The sequence below is a fragment of the Rhamphochromis longiceps genome, linkage group LG15 (assembly GCF_057381845.1).
Source record: "Rhamphochromis longiceps isolate RC_006_pf linkage group LG15, R_longiceps_female_GT1.1, whole genome shotgun sequence".
Lineage (NCBI taxonomy): Eukaryota > Metazoa > Chordata > Actinopteri > Cichliformes > Cichlidae > Rhamphochromis > Rhamphochromis longiceps.
The window spans coordinates 5,733,145-5,754,319 of NC_140571.1; positions in this window are offsets into that span (position 1 = coordinate 5,733,145).

Consider the following 21,175-nt stretch of genomic DNA (forward strand, 5'->3'; position numbering starts at 1 on the left):
AAAAACAATGCTCTGTAGTTTGATACTGTCGTTACAGACAAAGCAGATGTTTAAAGCCTTTGGACGCACATTTGAAATGCACTCATTCTCCTTATCAGCTGGAAACATTAAAGCCGTAAAATGACTTTTTCAAACGGATAAAAACTATTGAACAGCAGCAATGTTGAGCCTGTTCCAAAATTTGAATGTACATGTGTTGAAGGTGCGGGTCTTGTTGAATTATTAAACATACTTTCTTTAATTTTTCGAGCCACAAAAACAACAACTTTTAATTTTCTTCTGCTTGAGTCTCGGCCTCGGGTAGCTCTACTTATCATTGCTCAGTCAGTCGTCTGTTTGTGCTACTTTTTTTCAAGGAGCAGTGGATTATTGGTAAGGGTGACTTTATGTGTTTAGCTACTTAAGTGGAAGTACTGTGGAAAGTTTTACCTTACATACATAGATCTACCAGTACAGCTTCTGAGGTAACTGTTTACAAAATGTTATAATCTATTCAAAGGTTCTTTGCAATTTTACATTGATAAACATTATCCTTAACACATTTGGCCCACATAAAGTACTATGGCCATCACACGGTCATTTAGAATTGTTTAAATAACTCGTGTCTTAAGTCCTTCCATCAAACAGAAAATTTAAAAAAAAAAAAACATGGTTCACTTTTACATCACAAAATGTTAGAAATATAAGCCGTTCATAACAACCTGAAAGGTTGGGAGTTTAAAATGCAAACCGATGGAAGCAGAAGTAGAAGACTATAATGTCTCAGAGCACACGGTGTCTATTAATGTGTAGACATGTATAAATAAGAGCTTAATAAAGATGCTTAATTTCTTAAGAAATAAACAGGTGGAGTGATCTTTATCAAAAGTGGATGTTGCATCTGTGGCTAAACCCCTGTACCCAAAAAAACTTTAAAAATCTACTGTGTGTGAGGCTGTGTAAGTAAAGCTTGCCCTTCACACCTGCGTGTAATAAGCCATTTGTTGGGGGTTGTGGATTTGGCACCTCAGCATTGTGAAAGTGGGGAAACATGTTTCTGGCTGTGCATAAGATTCCTCCTTACAACTTAGAATCTCAGTTCTAAATGAAATTCAGATGTTTTTTTAAGTATGGCTAATGTATTAATTGACTTCTAAGGCGCGCACACACACACACACACACACACACACACACACACACACACACAAGAACAACACAGAGAAGAAGAAGAGGGGGTCGTTTTACTACACATCATAAAAACGCAATCATTCATCTTCCAACTGTATCTTTCTGTTCTGGCTTTAGAGTCATAGGTTGTTTACTGAGCCGTACTTTGGGAGTCATACTGTTGTGATACTGAGGAGAAAAGGGTAAGGTTTGATAGACTAAACCCTTACACACATAACTTGAAAAACCTAAAGAGTGTGTGAGACTGCTAGCTGTGTTGTTCAGCATTAAACTCATCTACAAATGTGTTAGTAAAGAGCGACTTGTACTTCTGTCCCATTAAGCAACGGTTTAACAAATTTCACTGCAAACTATAAAAGGAATCTGGATTTATATAGAACATAGTAGTGATGGATTAAGTGCAGGAAACACTAGTATAAGGTGTCTATTGAACAAATCTCCTTCAGCGTTCAAAATGACCAAAGTGAGGCCTACAGGCGTTTCTCTCGGTTGGTTGTGTTCAGGGAAAAAGCAGCTAAATACACTGAGACTGCTCCGCATTGTTAGTGAGTTAACTCTGGATATCTGTAGGTTTTGTCAAACTTGGAGTGAACAAAAGCAGAAAAACAGTAAAAGATGCAGACAGTGAAAGTCTGGTTTATTTCATGAACACAATGAAACATTTTACAGTCCACAGAGCAAAGTAGCATACATGATAAATAGATACACATAACATGAGAAGTAAAACTCGTCGTCTTACCACATGTTATATTCTGTAAACTTAAAATAACCACAGAAATTAGAGTTCAGTGTTTTAAGGTCATTATTAAAAACATGAGTCAACATTACTGAAGTGACGCTTTAACGATGCGTCTTATCACCGTGTTTATGATGATAAAACATGTTCTCTCGTTAGTAGTTGTCTGCGCTGTCACTTGTCATGAAAATGTCCAGAGCCAGGGTTCCTCTTTAATCACCATTGATCATTAATAAGGTCACAAAAGATTTGTCACATTATCCCCATAAACAAAATGCTTTTATAGAAATCATTGTGATACAAATATTTAGATTCTTGATTCACAATGTGCACGAACTCAAAATCTTTAGAGGTTCATATTTATAAAGTATCGCAAATAATACATTTATACCATTGTATGAGCTACTTCTTGTAAAAACTGATTGAAAAAAGCTCCTGTCGTGACCTTCCTTCTGTGAGGACACACACACACACACAGAGAGAGAGAGAGGGGGAAGATCATTAGGATTGGAGGCGTTTTTGGATTTTCACTTATTGTTGGCTTTACAGTCACATAAAATTCATTCCAATTTTTTTGCCTTTGCTTCAATTAAGGTGTTTCTTTAAATCTACAGCAGCTTCCTTTTCAAAAAGTTTACTGACATAGTAAGGAAGTAGCTAGGGAACTCAGTAAGTATGAGCAACAACAGCTTAGGGACTGTTTCTACAATAAAGAGGAATTCATCATCATCTGCAGTTCATCAAAAAAAAAAAAAAAGTGCCATTAAAAACAATTCAGCAGATCCTCAAAGTATGGATACAATCTGTTTTCAGCTGTAGAGGTACGCTTCATGTACTTATCAACATGCAGTTTAGAGGCTTGCATTAGAGTGCTTTGGTACTTGGGCCTCTTTTATTTAGCACGGTTATACCATTGTGTATTTAGCTATATAAATATGCTCAAGAGTCTATTGTATGTTTGTCATGCAATTAAAAATTCAAAAATATAATTTTTAAATCAGTAACTTTGCAAATTTAGCGCGGACCCTCACCCCTCCCTCCGGCTCCCACGGCCCCGCTGTCACCGTAAGACTCATACTCTTCCCCCACGTATGCTGCTATTTCCCCGCGCCCCAATAATTCTTGTCCTTTTTCTGTTGCAGCCTCCCACAGTCCCGTTTTCGGCGTTCCTGCGCGACTCATCTCCCGGTCCCTTGGTTTCTCGAGTTTCACGCGTGTTTTCCTTCTACCCTCCCGGGACACCTTCAGTTAAAATAAAGTTTATTTTCTCGTACTCCTGTGTGTGTTGGCTCTGCTTCTGGGTCCAGCTTGTGCGCTGAACTTTGGTTCATGACACTAATAGTTTTAAATAGAGCACCACAAACAACAGGTATTCCTTTAGAAATAAACTTTTCTTGTGTTACTTCTAAAAACTACAGATTCTTAACTCTGCAACAGTTAGACAGAGTTGGTTACAGTTAGGCCCTCAACAGTCAGCAAAACAAGTCATAAAACAATAAAAGAGGCTGCCTTATCAAGAGCATCCCAGCACTGTAGTTCCATTACAATCAGTTTCCTTTATTTTATCTTATCATGTCAGAGGCCAACTGAAACCAACTCTGTCTAACTGTTGCAGAGTTAAGAATCTGTAGTTTTTAGAAGTAACACAAGAAAAGTTTATTTCTAAAGGAATACCTGTTGTTTGTGGTGCTCTATTTAAAACTATTAGTGTCATGAACCAAAGTTCAGCGCACAAGCTGGACCCAGAAGCAGAGCCAACACACACAGGAGTACGAGAAAATAAACTTTATTTTAACTGAAGGTGTCCCGGGAGGGTAGAAGGAAAACACGCGTGAAACTCGAGAAACCAAGGGACCGGGAGATGAGTCGCGCAGGAACGCCGAAAACGGGACTGTGGGAGGCTGCAACAGAAAAAGGACAAGAATTATTGGGGCGCGGGGAAATAGCAGCATACGTGGGGGAAGAGTATGAGTCTTACGGTGACAGCGGGGCCGTGGGAGCCGGAGGGAGGGGTGAGGGTCCGCGCTAAATTTGCAAAGTTACTGATTTAAAAATTATATTTTTGAATTTTTAATTGCATGACAAACATACAATAGACTCTTGAGCATATTTATATAGCTAAATACACAATGGTATAACCGTGCTAAATAAAAGAGGCCCAAGTACCAAAGCACTCTAATGCAAGCCTCTAAACTGCATGTTGATAAGTACATGAAGCGTACCTCTACAGCTGAAAACAGATTGTATCCATACTTTGAGGATCTGCTGAATTGTTTTTAATGGCACTTTTTTTTTTTTTTTGATGAACTGCAGATGATGATGAATTCCTCTTTATTGTAGAAACAGTCCCTAAGCTGTTGTTGCTCATACTTACTGAGTTCCCTAGCTACTTCCTTACTATGTCAGTAAACTTTTTGAAAAGGAAGCTGCTGTAGATTTAAAGAAACACCTTAATTGAAGCAAAGGCAAAAAAATTGGAATGAATTTTATGTGACTGTAAAGCCAACAATAAGTGAAAATCCAAAAACGCCTCCAATCCTAATGATCTTCCCCCTCTCTCTCTCTCTGTGTGTGTGTGTGTGTCCTCACAGAAGGAAGGTCACGACAGGAGCTTTTTTCAATCAGTTTTTACAAGAAGTAGCTCATACAATGGTATAAATGTATTATTTGCGATACTTTATAAATATGAACCTCTAAAGATTTTGAGTTCGTGCACATTGTGAATCAAGAATCTAAATATTTGTATCACAATGATTTCTATAAAAGCATTTTGTTTATGGGGATAATGTGACAAATCTTTTGTGACCTTATTAATGATCAATGGTGATTAAAGAGGAACCCTGGCTCTGGACATTTTCATGACAAGTGACAGCGCAGACAACTACTAACGAGAGAACATGTTTTATCATCATAAACACGGTGATAAGACGCATCGTTAAAGCGTCACTTCAGTAATGTTGACTCATGTTTTTAATAATGACCTTAAAACACTGAACTCTAATTTCTGTGGTTATTTTAAGTTTACAGAATATAACATGTGGTAAGACGACGAGTTTTACTTCTCATGTTATGTGTATCTATTTATCATGTATGCTACTTTGCTCTGTGGACTGTAAAATGTTTCATTGTGTTCATGAAATAAACCAGACTTTCACTGTCTGCATCTTTTACTGTTTTTCTGCTTTTGTTCACTCCAAGTTTGACAAAACCTACAGATATCCAGAGTTAACTCACTAACAATGCGGAGCAGTCTCAGTGTATTTAGCTGCTTTTTCCCTGAACACAACCAACCGAGAGAAACGCCTGTAGGCCTCACTTTGGTCATTTTGAACGCTGAAGGAGATTTGTTCAATAGACACCTTATACTAGTGTTTCCTGCACTTAATCCATCACTACTATGTTCTATATAAATCCAGATTCCTTTTATAGTTTGCAGTGAAATTTGTTAAACCGTTGCTTAATGGGACAGAAGTACAAGTCGCTCTTTACTAACACATTTGTAGATGAGTTTAATGCTGAACAACACAGCTAGCAGTCTCACACACTCTTTAGGTTTTTCAAGTTATGTGTGTAAGGGTTTAGTCTATCAAACCTTACCCTTTTCTCCTCAGTATCACAACAGTATGACTCCCAAAGTACGGCTCAGTAAACAACCTATGACTCTAAAGCCAGAACAGAAAGATACAGTTGGAAGATGAATGATTGCGTTTTTATGATGTGTAGTAAAACGACCCCCTCTTCTTCTTCTCTGTGTTGTTCTTGTGTGTGTGTGTGTGTGTGTGTGTGTGTGTGTGTGTGTGTGTGTGTGTGTGTGTGTGTGTGTGTGTGTGCGCGCCTTAGAAGTCAATTAATACATTAGCCATACTTAAAAAAACATCTGAATTTCATTTAGAACTGAGATTCTAAGTTGTAAGGAGGAATCTTATGCACAGCCAGAAACATGTTTCCCCACTTTCACAATGCTGAGGTGCCAAATCCACAACCCCCAACAAATGGCTTATTACACGCAGGTGTGAAGGGCAAGCTTTACTTACACAGCCTCACACACAGTAGATTTTTAAAGTTTTTTTGGGTACAGGGGTTTAGCCACAGATGCAACATCCACTTTTGATAAAGATCACTCCACCTGTTTATTTCTTAAGAAATTAAGCATCTTTATTAAGCTCTTATTTATACATGTCTACACATTAATAGACACCGTGTGCTCTGAGACATTATAGTCTTCTACTTCTGCTTCCATCGGTTTGCATTTTAAACTCCCAACCTTTCAGGTTGTTATGAACGGCTTATATTTCTAACATTTTGTGATGTAAAAGTGAACCATGTTTTTTTTTTTTTAAATTTTCTGTTTGATGGAAGGACTTAAGACACGAGTTATTTAAACAATTCTAAATGACCGTGTGATGGCCATAGTACTTTATGTGGGCCAAATGTGTTAAGGATAATGTTTATCAATGTAAAATTGCAAAGAACCTTTGAATAGATTATAACATTTTGTAAACAGTTACCTCAGAAGCTGTACTGGTAGATCTATGTATGTAAGGTAAAACTTTCCACAGTACTTCCACTTAAGTAGCTAAACACATAAAGTCACCCTTACCAATAATCCACTGCTCCTTGAAAAAAAGTAGCACAAACAGACGACTGACTGAGCAATGATAAGTAGAGCTACCCGAGGCCGAGACTCAAGCAGAAGAAAATTAAAAGTTGTTGTTTTTGTGGCTCGAAAAATTAAAGAAAGTATGTTTAATAATTCAACAAGACCCGCACCTTCAACACATGTACATTCAAATTTTGGAACAGGCTCAACATTGCTGCTGTTCAATAGTTTTTATCCGTTTGAAAAAGTCATTTTACGGCTTTAATGTTTCCAGCTGATAAGGAGAATGAGTGCATTTCAAATGTGCGTCCAAAGGCTTTAAACATCTGCTTTGTCTGTAACGACAGTATCAAACTACAGAGCATTGTTTTTACTAAAATTCAACATTTTCCGATGAAAATTTGGCTACTTTTTTTTTTCTTTACTGTAACACCCACCTCAATGCCATTTTTAGGATATTCTTGGTGATCACATTTTTTCATATTTATGCTTTTGGCACTGAGGGTATCTAATACGCATGTTGTCACTGTGTTTGTACTACCAGCTGTGAGGGCTCTGCTTTTGCTTTGAGCAGTCTGTTTTTATTTTGTCTCGTGAGTGTGTGTGTTTTTCAAACGAGATCCTCGTCAGTTTGATTTTGTTACCACAAACTTTGTGTGAAGTTCACAACAGAGGTAAAGAGATTTAAACACCCCAGTTTAAGGAGGCAGGCAGGGGTTGGACCACCTGCACAGGGCTGGTGAAGCAGAGAGTGTCGGGGAGATGTGCAACAGAAGCAGAGGGAACATTTTACAAGATGATAAATGGCAGATTTAGATGATTAAGGATTTGTTGACAAGATTAAAAGACACGTCCGTCAGAGTTCAACAACATTACAGTTTGATTAAATAAAAAAGTTTTTAGACTACACAAGGTTCATTTTTTCCTCTGATAGTAATCATATTAAACATGTCAAGAAAGAAAGAGTATAAAGAAAAATAGTAAATGTGTGTCTAATTAAACTCTTCCTGTGAGCCTTACATCATCCTTTAATATGTTTGGTGTTACAAACTTGAAGAAGCACAGAAAAGATCATCAGACATTAATCTAATCAGTTTTCAGCCTTCATTCATATTGAAAAGTTGAAATCTTCCCTGCTAGACCCAAGTGCAGCGTTTAACACCGTCGGCCATAACATTTTATTACAGCTATTATTAAATGGAGAGTCCTCTTCACACACTGAGGTCAATTATGAAGCTCCACAGGCTTCTGTGCAAAGACCAGTTCTGTTTACATTATACGTGCTTTAGAAGACATAGCATACCACAGGTCAGCTCAGCAACATTTCGACTTTGGCTTGTTTTTTCTGGTTAACGTTAATTACGTAATTTAGAATTAAAGTTTAGTGTTTTTAGCATTTAGGATGGCCGTGGCGAGTAACTCAAGTGCTGTAAACATTTCATGAAACCTCATCAAAAGTTATCTGAGTTGGAAGGGTGGCTGTTAATAAGCCATTCTTAAGGAAGGAGAACAGAGAAAAATAAGGCTGAGGTGTGCCAAATTACACAAGAAATTGACTGGAAAAAGAAATCAGCTGTAATATGTCTTATGGAGTAATGAATCCAAATTTGAAATATGCATGGAAGAGGTCCGAAGAGAGATACAACAGTGAATGTCTATAGCCGTCTTTAACACAGCGTGGATACTCTACCGTGCTTTGAGGCTGGATTTCAGCCAGTGTTGTTGGAGCTCTTATCCAAATTAATCAAATTATGAATGTAGAAAAGTTCCACCAGATTTTGATCGACCATGTAATACCACGTAGTGTCTGATTGGCTTCAACTTCATTTTTCAGTACGACAATGATCGCAAACATACTGCCAATGTAGTCAAAGTATGCCTGGATGAAACAACGCATCAGTCATGGATTGATCTCTCCAGGGTTCGAACTTCAAGATAATCGAAGCAGTGTGGGATCATCTTGACAGAAAACAAAACAAAAGGCAGCCAGCATCCAAAGAAGAGTCTCGGATGTCTTTCAAGAAGACTGCAGAACTAAGAAATTACAAGAAAGCTTACCTATTAGAGTTTAAGCTGTGTTGAAGAATGAAAGGCAGCTTTAACTGGACAAAAGGGGAAAAAAATCCCACATTGACAGCTAACTCAAGAGACAAAAAGCATTAGAACTCAAGTCATTACCTTACTTAAGGATAAATAAGTTAATTAATTACATTAATGCATAAGCAGAAAATAACCTACAGTAACTGCTTTGCGATATGGAAGTGCAAAAGACAACTGAAAGGGAGGATAGTTTCTATATATGTGGTTTCTATTAAGGGACAGAGGAACGATAAGAAACGATAAGAAATCAAGGACAAGGAGTGTGGTGTAGATAAGTGAGGAAATCCGATCATTACTACAAATTTAGTTGAAATTTAAATATTTTAACTATGGTGTGTGAGGTGGGCCCCTGGGTGCCTCCTGTGAGGGCTGTCTGTTTTCCACATTCTGCAACGGTAAAATACGACTTAGAGGCAGATATTTGTTTTACTTTATGGGCAACAGTTGTTCTTGCTGTTGACAAAACTCGCCTCATGGTTGACTCTGAGAAAAAAACTCTTTCCCACAGAGGGGAATAAACTTATTCGAATATGAGCTTTTTTCCACTAAGACTTGTTTTATGGGGAGATGTACGAAATTATTTACCGGGTTACAAGCAATGATAATATCGGATGTTGACTCCTCAGCGTCATCATTTTCTATCTATTGAGAAAACTTATTGTTAAAGTATTGAAGAAAAAAAACTCCTCCTTGGCCCGCGGTGTGTGTGTGTGTGTGTGTGTGTGTGTGTGTGTGTGTGTGTGTGTGTGTGTGTGTGTGTGTGTGTGTGTGTGTGTGTGTGTGTGTGCCTTCTTGCGAACGCCGTCTGTTTTCCACATTCTGCAACGGTAAAATACGACTTTGAGACGGATATTTGTTTTACCAAATGGACAATTGCTGTTGACAAAACTCGCCTCATGGTTGACTCTTTCCCACAGAGGGGGGTGCTTTAATAAACTTATTCGAATATGAGCTTTTTTTTCCGCTAAGGCTTATTTTAGGGGAGGAGATGTACGAAATTATTTACCGGGTTACAAGCAATGATAATATCGGCTGTTGACTCCTCAACGTCATCATTTTCTATCTATTGAGAAAACCCATTGTAAAAGTACCCGCGGGGTGTGTGTGTGTGTGTGTGTGTGTGTGTGTGTGTGTGTGTGTGTGTGTGTGTGTGTGTGTGTGTGTGTGTGTGTGTGTGTGTGTGTGAGAAACAAGATCGCCTGTCGCTGCAATTATGGTTTGTTTTTCAGTCTCTCAAAAGGAAAAGTAGTATTCACTAAGGGATATTTATTCGTTTTTTACACATAGGCAGCCTGTAGGTTACAAGCGGATAGAAAGTTCTTCTTTTCATCACAAGCTATGGTGTATCTTAAAGGTTTTTTACAGCGTCTGTATTATAGGAAAATAAAATACTATTGAAATCTCTACAGGAAGTCACTCTTTATTTCCATTACAAACGCCGGTGCAGCTTAAGAAAGTAAAATTACACCCGCTATTGTAAAAAAAAACAGAGAAAATTGTCATAATATTGAAACAGAATTCAGACTATGAGTTTGCGGAAAACTAGCTGCCGCTCTGTCTCTCTATACATCACAGAATCATCTGCTGCATCACCGCTGTGCTTAGGGAACATGACGCATCAGGTCTGAAAATGACTAGACACTTCCAGAGTATTTCCGGTAGGGTCATAAGGTCCGGATCGAGGCCTTCCATAGTAAATATGCTGTATTTGAATATGTCATATTCAAAGCCTTCTTCTTTGGGAGAGCAGATCTCATCGGACACAGGAGCGCTGCTGGGCTGCAGAAGGAAATCCATCCTGTGTGTCTGTGACTTAGAAATTGTGACGGACTCCTCCTCTCTGCTTTTTATTCTCCTCCCCTGCTGCAGACCCTCCCTCTAAAAACTTTTTTTTCCCAACAACAGATGGCGCTCTTCCGGAGGTTTCCCCCTCCCTTCTCAGGATGCAATTCGACACGCTTAGCAACAGATGGCGCGCTTCCGGGGTTCACCCCCCCCCCCTTCTCCGGATGCGATTCGTCACGCTCATTACACACTTCCGGGGGGGGGAGGGGGGGGAGGTCAAAAGGTCGTGATTAGGGCCATCAATCACTTCGGATTAAATTTTGTCATAAACTGTATGGGATTATCTCTCTACTATGCTATCCTTTTCTGTGTGACTCCTTAATCCTACACTTGTCATTGCTATGGGCAAGAAATTATTTTGCTGTAACCAAGCCAGTTAACCTCTTGAGACTGCTGAAGTTACAGAGAATATGTGTACCACAGAGTGTTATGGTGTGGAATGATAATTCGAATTTACCTGGTTTATTATCTAAAGCATTTTCCTTTACAAGAATATGTCATTTCTACTGAATCCGCTCTGTTGGACAGACTGTTGCAGAGGCATCCTTTCAGTGCAAGTATCCCTAGCTTTAAATAAACATAATTAGTACCAAGTTCTGACAGGTCAAAATGGTAGTGTGATATTTCAAATTTGGTATCGATCGGATGCCAAGTAAATACAGGGCCAGTATTGCCAATACCAATATCGATACCAATACTTTTACCCCACCAAGGCACCTTATGTACTGGAGAGCAGTGTGTCATGACTTATTCATTTCATTTCATTTCATTTATTTATTCATTTTCAGGCACAACAAATACCTATATTGAACATAAAATACACAAAACAAAAAACAAAACTTGCCTGAAAAAGGAGTGGGACGAAGAAAACTTATTAAATCCCACCCCTATACTCACTCATCAACAAAAAAAAACAATAAACTTCCCGCAGCTACGCCCATCATTGCATACAGACCCATCAACAGCCCCGGGCAGATACAAGCATCTAAGCGGCAGCTCGCAACCAACAATTAGAGCCTTCATAACTGAATACAGAATATATAAATTATAAATTGCATTACCACAGGTAACAGGCAGTAATAACTACAAGTAACAAACACACATACATATACATACATATATATCTACACACACAAGTACATATATGTACTTATGAAATTAATCATCACCAATTTGAAAATTCTAAACACATTTTGATGACCACTACATCATTTTGACTCCCCAAAATCATTAGCTTTTGCAACAAACCTTTCAGTTTTTCATGGATTTTGAAACTCTTTTTTTTGTAGACCTAGAAAGTAAAGACTTTTGGTTCATTGCATGTTAAATGTGCTGTAGGCTATAAATGAAATAGATGTAGCAATCAACACAAAAATGCTCTGACATTTTTCACTGTGTATTTTTTATGTAAATTTTTCATTGCCAAAGTAACATTATAGATAGAAACAAAGAATCAATCATCAACAGTATTGATCTGATGCCAAAAGAAGCGCTGGTATCGGTATTTGGATTGATCCACTCACTTCTACAGAATGGCCATTTGATGGCAGAGACAGTACAGGTTGGGCAACATCACCAAAACAAATGCTTGTTGATGTGCATTTCAAATGTAGCTTTGAGTGGCTACTGAGTCATTAAAAGAATGCTTAACCACACAAAACAACAGTGATCAGCCTGGTGAAAGGCTTCATCCTGCTGCATGTATGCATGAGGAAAAGCAGCAGTTTGTTGTGGTTCTCGAATGCAAATGCAGGTGGGAGCCTGTGGAAGTTATATGACTCAAACACCGCATTAGGCCTGTTTGTCGTGAAAAAAGAAAAAGAAAAAAAATCCGCTCTGCACCATCCTGCATTTCACTCAAGAGGAAAATGGCCCTCTCTGCAATGATGGTATAAGGACTGTGTGTCATATTTAATGCCAGTCATTTTCTGGCATGTTGGTCGGTCTGGGGGGATCTTGTGCGTAATAGCCAGAGGGATAATGGTTATGGTAGGAGTGGGGTTAATAAAAAAATAAGTACGAATGGCTGGAAGTGGAGTGAGCGGGGAAAGTCTGCTCTCTGTGCCTCCGTCTGAACTGCTGGGTTTTATGGCGCTTTCTCTGATTCTCCCTGGGCTGCATCATTTCTACATTCATCTTGAAAAATGGAGTTGCATCTGTCACATTGTCGCTCTGTGAATTCGGCCTCCATTTGAATTACCACTTTCAAATATTGAAAAAAAAAAGTCTTGCCTGCCCATTACTCCAAACCCAGCCGGTGGAGGTGTTGTCACGGAAACCAGCAGCCACTTTTAACAATCAAACATGTGTGACAGTTCATTTTCTCTCCTGGATTAGAAGTACTAGCGTTGACATGTGAGCAGAGAGACAGCGAGCCTGAGCCGTAGCACAGTGTGACAATTGGGTGGCAAAGAAACAGACACTTCCCAACTAGAGGCGCAGCAGAAAGAATTAGCAGCTACTAATAAGATCAGTGGCTGGCAGCTGTTCGTCATCTTGAACATCTGCTTATCATATCAAACAAGTTGGGGAATTCACAGTAACTCTGTAGGAACAATTCAGCAGCGACCCGTGACCAGTGCTTACTTGCTGCTACTGGAAAAGAGCAGAGGGATCAATATCAATGTGAGTACTGAGATTGGATCCATACTAGCGCAATAGTTTGTTTCTATCATCTAAGTTTAGTATGTAGCCCACTGTTAAATAATTAGTATTAGGTTATATTATATTTTATATTATGTATCGACCTAAAAACTAGGGGTGCAACGATACTCGTATCGATATTGAACCGTTCGATACAGTGCTTTCGGTTCGGTACGCATATGTATCGAACAATACAAAATTTTTAATTTATTTTATCAACTTTCCTTCTGACGATGCTGTCTGTGTTGAGCGCTCAGTGAATCTGCGTTCGACTACTCCGCCTAGGCTGCACTGTCGAGCGCAGATCCACTGAGCGCTCAACACAGACAGCATCATCAGAAGGAAGAGCGCCGGGCAAGCTAGCGAGACAGAAGATAAGCTCTCCTTGCAACATTGCAAATTGAACCTCCCCCACCCTCATTCAGATCTGGCGTTTGGAATTATTTTGGTTTTCATGTGAGGTATGACCCTGAAGGTAAGCGCGTCATGGACTAAAGTAAAACAGTATGTTGGATGTGCCACGCAATGCTCAATTACATGGGTGGGAACTAGTGTGTTAGCGCAGTTAGCTCGTTAACGTGTTGGCCGTCTAGCCCCACACACGGGCGATCAGGGGTAGCTCGTTAACGGAGATTTGCCGTGTTGTGGCGTTAACGTCATTTCAACGAGATTAACGCTGACAGCACTAGTGGGAACACAACGAATATGACTGCGCGTTTACGCCGACATCATCCTAGTGCAAAGACAAGTGGAAGCAGACAAAAACAACAAGCATGCATGCTACAAACTTTACTCGAGTCATTTAGACAGCCGTTAGCACAGGATTCTCCTTATGGGGACCTGATATGTTTAATATTGTGGCGAGCTCAGACAAGGTGGAGACGGAGGTGTCGTTTGGTCTTGCTTCCCGTGAGCTAGCCAGGGAGCACAGCCGTTTATTGACATTTGCAGAAGAACACTGCCGCTAGCTAACGGCTCAGCGCGGCAACAGCAACAACAACAACAACACACAGGGCGCCCTCTGACCCCGGAAGGACACACCGTCGCAGCGAGAGGGTGTCACCCGTCACTATGGCAACATAAACAAAACATAACTGTACAAACAGAACCCCGAACAGCCCTGACCCGCTACATAGCCCCCACCTAAGGGGTCAGTCGTCCCCGACGACCCCATTACCCCACACAAAGTCCTGCAAATGTCCAGGTGCCTTCTTTTGGCGCACCGGCCGGTCACGACCCGCGGGGGAAAAGTCACTCGGGTCAGAACATGGGGTGCCACCATCATCCCACTTCTGACACCAATGTGGCGAGCTTAGACAAGGAGGAGACGGAGGTATCGTTTGGTCTTGCTTCCCGTGAGCTAGCCAGGGAGCACAGCCGTTTATTGACATCTGCAGAAGAACACTGCCGCTAGCTAACTGCTCAGCGCGGCAACCGCACAGCAACAACAACAACACACAGGGCGCCCTCTGACCCCGGAAGGACACACCGTCGCAGCGAGAGGGCGTCACCCGTCACTATGGCAACATAAACAAAACATAACTGTACAAACAGAACCCCGAACAGCCCTGACCCGCTACAATATGCTGCTGAGAATATAGCCCAGAAGAAGCGTATAGTATAGCTTTTATTTTGGAAAGAGCCATTTCTCTGTAATAAACTCTCTTTTCCAAAGATGAGTGATTCCTCAATCAGATTTATTTTTATAATTACTTTTGTTTCAGCAACATTCAATTTAAAAACTGTACTTTTGAGTTAAAATATATATTTATAATTTTAATAAATGACAAATTAAAAAGGCATGAACATTTTTTGTATCGAAAAAATATCGAACCGTGACACCAAAGTATCGAACCAAACTGAACCATGAATTTTCTGTATCCTTGCACCCCTACTAAAAACCTAATATTATATGTGGTTTATATTAGGTTAAAAGTATCAGTATCTGTGTTGGTATCAGCAATACAGGTTATATAAGTATCACACAGAACTATTGCAAAAATGGACGTCGCATATGAACTTGCCCCTTTGTTTTTCTTTGTTTTTATTCTTCTCTACCTGCATGGACTGCTCCTTTAATATGCACTGCAGTGTAATTTTATATGCAAATCTTCTAAACTATTCAATTCCACGCAGTCTCTGCTGGCGATTTATAAATGTGAGGAATGAAAAATGTTAGCATTGGTCATGTTCATGCCGGGCACTGACAATTCAAAGGTTAACATCCAAACCGGTGTAAAAAAGAGATTGACAGACACGCTTATGAGTGGGTATTTCCATACTGCATAAAGGCTTGTGGTCATATCTCCTCATTTATAGGCAAAAGCTGTGAATATATTCACACCACTATGTGGGTGAATATATATGGTGCATGTGCATGGCTGTAATAGGGGGATTATAGCAGTAAAATAAAGTATTTGGAGCCACTGACCTGCGTGAGAAATATTTCAATTCTGACAGAACATCACGTCCTTCTAGCCTGAGGAGATATGACAGATGAGTCTCCTCTGTGACACCATTTCTCTGCAGACTTTCAAATGCCAATATGTGATCTTTTCCATTTATGAGTAATATTTTTTTTCCACTGCCCCTGAGCACTCCGGTCTATTGAGCTACCAATGGCAGGCCAGTCAAACACCGAAACAGCCGCTGACCTCCATCGCCGTATTATGTTTCCTGAGAGCAGAGTTTGATATTGTTTAACCTGCTTTAACACAGAGCTGTGACTAATACTTCCATCGCTATTTTGCATGCATTTTCAAATCAGGCCTGAAATGATGAGGTTAGTGACAAAGTGGCGCAGTCTCCTTCACCTTTTACTTATTCCCCAAATTACATTTGTTGAGATTTACAGCCTCTCTGCTACTGCAGGTACTAACAGCACATACGTAAAGACAGTACATGATGTTGGACACAGAGAAAAGATCTGGGCTGTCTGCTTGAACATTTCATGTGTTTACTCTTTGATTTGTCTTTTTTTGTTTGTTTGGTGAGTGCTACTCTCCCGCTGTGCCTGCCCTACTCTGGCTTCTCTTTTCTGCTCAAGCCATACTCTCCACTTCAAATGGCATGCTGTATTCAATTAGGTATAACCCAAGCTGACAGCCTGATCAAGGTTGCTTCTAAACATTCTGCATCGCTCTCTCTCTGGTTTTGATAGTTTGTTTTTTTTCCTCTGCTGTGACTGGAGAGATCTTCCCAAGAGAGATGCACAGCACCTCCTGTCACCTCACCTTTCACTGCTCTGTGCCTGCTCTGACTGGCACTTCCAGTCTCAGCTGCGGGGCAGCACTGCCCCCACAGGCATATTTAAGATGTGCAGCATCTTTTCCCTGAACTGTGGGAAGCAGACAGTGTTTTGCACATTATGTTATATCTTATTGGTTTTTAGCACAGTTTTAGAAGATTTACTCTAGAATGTAATGGTTTAGCTAACAGGATTTGGGACATTACAACAAACCCATTCACATTTGAGCCGTAGATTGTATACAACAGGTGACATCACTTACTGGCTTCAATTATAGCTGTTGTGGATTTGTTATATTAGGAGCCAGAAGTGACCATACTTGGATGGGTGTGGAGTGCTCAAGTCATCAGCTAACAGTAGCAAGCCTGGTTAACGAGGTACCACCAAAAGACCTTAGAAACACATTGCACCAGTTAGCAGGTTTATGTTTCTGTGCAAAGTGACATAGAAATAAAATAAGTGAATCTCACTTACCAAAACTGAAGAACAGACCTACTGGATAGAAAACTTGACATTTCAAGTTTTTATCAAAATGTTCCTAAGTGCTTTTTTGATAGAGCAAGGGATTTTCAGTATAACATTTCTAAACATACTAGTTTTCTTTAGAAAGCACAAATAATTTTTTTTGCACACAATAACATAATAATTTCAGTAAAACAGCCAATATTAACAGGGTGTCCGTGTGTTTATCAGTCATTATAAATACTGATACCAATAGCTAATATTGACCTACTGACAAATCAGTAGGGCTCTAACAACCATATCTGTTTGAAATTTGGCCAATCAGAGTCATCTTTTTTCATGCAGTACTGTATAGATTTCATAGATGCTAATTTTTTACATCCCTCTTTAGGTCACCGATGTTAAACTTGCATGGAAAGAAATCTGAATTGACCCTGTTTTCACTGAAACATGCTGATGTGTCTGAGGGATGATATTCATGCATACTAGCTTCAAGTGAAATTCTAGTTGAATGGTCAGCACTGTGACACACTGCCAAAACACCAGTGCAAGTGGACAGAATGGGACTTCCACACTGAAATCTAAATTTAGCAGTCATCCTGAAAGAGCTTGAGAGCTGCACGAGAGGATGACCATTCAGATAAAATCACATTATGTTTTTTTATATTTATTGGTGGAAACCTAACAGTAAATTTTAAAGAATTAAAAGGAAAAAAAGGAAAAGGTTCCACATCCATATCTTCAAAAAGACAGATCCTCTTATGACCTTCACTGTGGACCGACTCTCCACAGATGTTTGATGAATCCCATGGGATGCATGTATAGTGTAATTCATTAAATGCAGCATTGTGCCAGCCAATACAGTACAGACTGAATACCAATAAACCTTTTCCAGACCGTCTTTTGTATTTGTCATATTTGGTAAGCAACACATTTTTCATGTCTGGCTCTGTATTTCAGCTCTGAAATTACAGAGTAAGTAAAAAAGTTAGTGCTGATCATACACCTACCTTTGCAGAGAGGTGACATATTTCTTGACCCTGGTTATTAATATTCAGCCAGCCTATTTTTATGTTGTTTCACATTTTCTGTAACTGCCATTACAACAACAGGCTGTTGTCCCATGACTGAATTTTGGTCTTGTTTATTATGCTCGAGATTCTACAGTGTCTTTTAACTGGACAACCCCCTTCATGTTTTCATTAGTGATTATAATTGATTACAACTGGTAGTTTCTCTTTGCTAGTCTTAAAGGATTTGTTTGATTGCTCTCATTGGACTGACCGATACTTAGAACAAAGCAAAAGGCCAAGGAACTCAGTGAATATATAAAAAATGAGAATCATAGATTTATATGATTCTCATTTTTTATATTGGAGACATTTTTAAATAACTGCATATTTCAGGATCATTACTTCAAATAACTGTAGGTAAGTGCAAGTTATTCAGATGTGTCACCACTTTGCCAATATCTGGAGAAGACCCAAACTGTCACTTAGAGGAAATTGGTTAGGATGTTCAGGAACAACCCAGGAACCATCAAACCTCCAGCCTTAGACTATTGAAAATTTGTGGACTGTGTTTAAAAGCCAAGTCTCTGCCAAGAAACTAACCAATTTAAATGAACTCTACCGATTCTGCCAAGTAGAGTGGTCCAGCTGGAATTATGCCAGAAGCTTGTTGACAGCTACCAAAAGTGTTGACATGCAACTTGCTAGGGGACATTTAACCAAATGTTCATAGGGTGTATGTATATATATCTGAGCCTGTTTGGTTAGAGCAAATCGGGTGCACCCAATTCCTCCTTCTCCAACTCTCCAACTCCTTCTTCCCCACTGTTATCAGACTCCTGAACAGCTGACCTACCTCAACTGCAATTTGCACACTAAGTTCATTTCGCACATTAAGCTCCTTTGTACATCCTTTTACATTGACAACTGCATACCTCATTTGTCTTCATTTACTTATTTTTGTGCTTATTTATTTATCTTTCATTATTTTTATCCTTATTTTTACCATATTTATCTTAATATCTTGTCTTATTTTTATCCTTATTTATCTTTGTTCCTTCAACCCTACCTAACTTGGCATTTGTGTATGGACAGCAAAGGAAGAATTTCATTGCACAGAGAAATGCTATTTCTTCTGTATACATGACAATAAACACTTTGAATCTTGAATCTTTGAGTCTTGAATTCCTTTTTAATAAAGTCATTAAAGATGTATGCTGTATAATCATTTCACCTCGAAAAAGAAATAGTTCTAAAAAAAAATTAAAAGCTCAAGATTAGGATTCATACCCATGAGTGTATATGAACTTCTGATCAGAAGTGTGCATCATTCAGCTTGGAAATATCAGTTTCCTGAAGATTTTGGATTTTCATTGTCTTTATAGAAACGCTCATGTAATTGGATTAAGTTTGGCTAGTTTGAGCTGCGCTCCATCGGCAAACGCAGCATTCGGTGCTCCCACTCTGACATGTCAGTGCATCTCTGCCTGCTGTTTGAACCCCTCCGCTATATCATGTTTGAAGTGAGCAGTGAGCTCAGAGGATTGTCACAAAACTTTAACAAATCAGTCGTTTCAAACACGAATTGTCTTATTTTCTCAACGTATTTCATTACAGGCCAACTTGCTCTTCTTCTCTCCTCTCAACAGCACGTTTGAGTTGTCATTGGGAAAGCGCAGGTGTTACAAATAACATTAACCATCGTTCCTTTCTATAACAGTGAGCTGTGCACGGGCATGGCTGCAGTGTTCACTGACTTCTAATTAGGAATTTGTGTTGTCCAGTTCATAGAAATACTGAAAGCCGAAAGTGAAAATATATATATATATTATTTTAAGCACCATCTTCTTTCATGAGGTGTCGTGTGGATCTTGCCCACCTCGCAATGAAAACAAAGTGAATGTCTATCAGCCTCCTCTGGCCTAGCAAAAACACCATAATTGATCTCTTTCACAGCGGCGCTCATGACGGCTTTGTTCATTTAAATGTCCCACTAAGCAACAGCTCTGAGCCAGACTGCAGCAGGATTCTGGCAATACAGCATCTAAATGGATGACGGCCATTAATAATTACACCTGCGCATTTCCTGTGGTGACTTGTCAGCCATGGGCTTAGCATGCGATTTCCATTTAGCCTTGGAGACTTTCACAGCCAGCTGATGTTACTTTTGGTTTTATTTAATATCTGCTCGACGTTATAGGCTGCACATATCTCTGTAAGTCTAATATTGGCCACACAGCTGACTTTAGGTAAACAAAGTCTGCATTGCTGAGGCAATTCCCTTGAAATTTATGGAGAAATTAATGTTTGCTGAAGTCATCTAAGCCTAAATTGGGGCTTTGCAGCACGCTTATTCCATGGAGGCTGGAGAATTAGCTTCTGTTTGACTGGAGCGATTGAGTCAGCCAGGTGCTCCGTACTGGACTGTAATAAAGCTCAGTGAAGTGCGCAGCTCACGTCTCAAGGGAGTACACTGAAACAGAAAAATATCTGAGATAATAATGTAGTCAGGTGATGTTTGTGGGTAAATATATTGCTGTTTTATAGCAACTGTGGAAAATAATAACAAATATGTTTTATCTTCAGTCCTCCAGCTTACTATAACATAAAGAAAAGGAGAATATCAGGAACAAAACATCCTGTAATTATCAGCTATTATTCTTAGGGCGTCTTACACAATAGCCTGTTAATCATTGCATAATTTCACAGGTTCTGCTTTTACTATTGCTTCTTTCTTCAATTAATCTATTTTTTTTCTTTATGTCTCTGGCTGCTGCTCTTTTCTTCATATTTTTCATTTGCCATCCCTCAGTCAACATCTTTCCCAATCTGTGGAAACTGGGAGAGGGGGAGCATGAATGAGTTGCATGTTTGCCCACAGCCGTTTGGAGTAACCTTGCAGAGAGAAGTGCCTCTTGGTCTAACAATCAAAAGCAGGTAAACCCAGAGGAATGTTTCCATGCCAACAGTGTGCTGTAACGTTTTCAATTCACCTATTTTTCGCTATAATCTAGGAGATGGATGGCAGACCTCTGCAATATATCTGGCAGTCAGTCACAGTAGCTCAGAGACTTTGGGTCCCAAGCCATCACACCAACAGCTCCCTTCTGGTTTGTTCAAACTAGTGTTCCATTCAGGTTTGCTTTCGGCGTTAAGATCTGGCTGTGACCACAAAGTGCACACAATAACATATTTATGTGTGTGTACAAGCATGGCACACATGAGCGATCACAGAGTCTTTTATAGCCACAAACAGTCGATTTTACCAGCACGTACATCACTTAGGGATAATAATATTAACTGCTACTCCCAGTAAACTGTCGACCAGCCCCTCCATGTACAGATGCAATTATCTCATCAGGTCA